The following is a 2891-nucleotide window of genomic DNA, read 5'->3' on the forward strand; positions in this document are numbered from 1 at the left end:
AAGCTACAGTTGTTTATAGCTCTTCTATATCTGCCAATACCAGTCATCTTACCGTAAACGTAAAACTCAAACAAAAGTTAACTTGGGCAAAATCTGTGACCTTGACCTTTGAGAGAGGGGTCTTTATATTGCACAAGAAACATTGAATTGCATGGTTAATATGTACGCAAATTATTTTAATATAAGTCCATGCATAAGAAATTCACAAACCAGACAACAAGTATTTTATGTTGACGTTGAGCTAGAGGTCTGAGTCTTGTATGCGACAACATAATTATGTTATGGTGACTTTGACAAGTTTCTTGCATATCCCACCATATACGAACTAAAGTTCTTCAAATAAAAAGAAAATGACTTAATAATATTATACTTGACCTCGACGTGTAATTTTGACATAATTATAATCTAGAAGTTTTTGTATTGCAGGCGATACGTCGTCTTATCATGATAAACATTTGCAACGAATGATTTGATAACCACTTGATATGATGCAGAGTTATAGACCGGACACGAAACAAACCTGTAAACCTTTGAATTTACAGCGTTACATTGACTTTATAGCTATATGCTCGAGTCTTGCGCACGACATAGGAACATATGTAGCAAGTAAAATCCTTGCAGTGTTATGGAAGGACCAGAGACAAAATGGACAATGTTGGAGTACGACTTCAAACTTTTACCTGGATCATTTTGCTGGATTTCTGGGTTTTACGCAATACACGTTGTCTCATTGTTGGAACACTTTTTCAAGTTGTTTTATGGATTGAAAAGTTATGGACCGGACTCAAAGTGCTACGCCCGATTGGCGGGACGGAAGGACGAAAGGGCGCCTCCCATTTTCATGCCATCTTTATTTCTTCGATTTGAATAAACGACTAAATGATTTTGTTGTGAAATCCTAAATGCAACATGCAAGAAACTTACACGTATCTTGTGTATTACATTGTATATATTAAGTTTATGACGTACCATTCCGTTGTCTTTGCAGCTGATTCGGTTCGGTGGTTGAGGCAAATGACAGTCTCAATTTGAAAAAAATAATGAAATTCTACATAATAATGAATTATATTTGGCTTTAGTTGGATGCTTCAGTCCGTTACAGGACTCGGCTTTATACGGCTCAGCGCAACTGAGGTCCGCGTACGATATTACAAGACTTCGTCATATCGGGTAAGTCACACTAAAGTTTGTCGCGTATTGCAATGAGCATATATCTTCCTATTACGCTCGAATAGGTCGCTGCCGCTGGTTTAGTCATTATGGCATGAAGGCAGTCTCTATTTGGACAAACATTGAATTTTTACATAGGAAAAATACAATAGATGACCTATGAAATATCTTTGGCGGTGGTTGAATTGTTTTAGTCTGTTAAAAAACAAATCGTTATACGGCTCACCGCCAATGAGAAACGCATACGCTGTTACAAGCTTTAGTAATAGTTAAGGGAGGAACTTCGATGCCGAATCGTTTCATTCATTATCATTATTGTTATTATACCAGATTTATATAGCGTCCTTTTCATGATCAATTTCACGTTCAAAGGCGCTTTACATAGTCCAAATGCAGCCACACAGGGCGCATAAGTCATCCTCTACTAGTACAGACACAGCGCGATCTGACCAGAGGGACAGAGTGAGACAAAGCCCCCACGACAGAGAGATCAGAAATCAGATACAGGCTTGTCCGGCTAACTTAGCCTAGCTCGTTTCGAATAGACAGCCTGGTTCTTTAACGTGCCCAGCGTATAGCACTGATACACGCAAGGATTGCCTGGGTTCCTGAACAGTATACCTCTAGTTGGGTGGGAAACACTGAAAAGCGTTTCTGAAAATTCCGGAGTAGCTGCCGGGGATCGAACATAAGTGTAGGATAGCAGTCGTCGAAATTTGGACAAAATGTTGAAATTTTATAAGGCAAAAGTGAATGCACATGGCCTTTTTAAATATTTTGTCCTTGTTGAATTGTTTTAATTTGTCACAGAACTCTTCTTGAAACGGCTGAAGTCAAAAGAGAACCGCACACGTTATTACCGCAATATATTTTTTACCACTGAAATGCAATGAAACAAAAAGTGTATTATGTTAGTCTGTCACAGAATTCACCCCTTTACGGCTTAACTGAAATGAGATACGTAATCCAGATTACAAAAAACAAAGACAAATATCAAACAGGGAATGCCATGCACCAAAAACGCAGCCTCTCCAAAACGAAACCCACAGCACGCAGACGCGTGCACCACACACACACTCACACACACAGCCAACACATTAGGACAAAACGAACAAACAAAGGGACACACACACACACACGAAGCCAACACATCAGGACAAAACGAACAAACAAAGGAACACAGTGGGGCACCGCCTTGGAATGGTCAGTGGCAAAAACACCACCACTGGGGAGCTTAAACCGGTTTTTGGTGCGCACCCAACCTCACTCTTACCCCCACCATGTTCCAAAGACACGGGGCAGTGTAAATAAAAGTAATCCCCTCCAGGTGAATCTCTTACACACGTAATGGAAACAAAAAGGCATGGCATGTAAAACACAAAAATGCTCGTGTATGAATATATAAAAAGCAAACCTTAAGAACCAAAAACGTATGTACTCAATGCCTTTTCAGAAGACAGAGCAACAAGAGAAACACCCTTAAGGGCCCGACGAAACAGGCCAGAAGACAAATATCAAAACAGTTCAGTCCTGGTAGGATTTATAAACTGCTTATCATAGAGTCCTCCCCCTCTTCCGTCAAACACAATCAAAGAGGGAAGCGTAGTGTCCAACTGTAAACGGGTTGAACACTAAACATGCGGTATGTCTCAAAACAGTTGGGTCGTAACCTCTTTTAATAAAACGTTTTATAATTTTACCAAAGCCCTAGTACGCTCTAC

Source organism: Mercenaria mercenaria, chromosome 19, assembly GCF_021730395.1.
Source record: "Mercenaria mercenaria strain notata chromosome 19, MADL_Memer_1, whole genome shotgun sequence".
Taxonomy (NCBI): domain Eukaryota; kingdom Metazoa; phylum Mollusca; class Bivalvia; order Venerida; family Veneridae; genus Mercenaria; species Mercenaria mercenaria.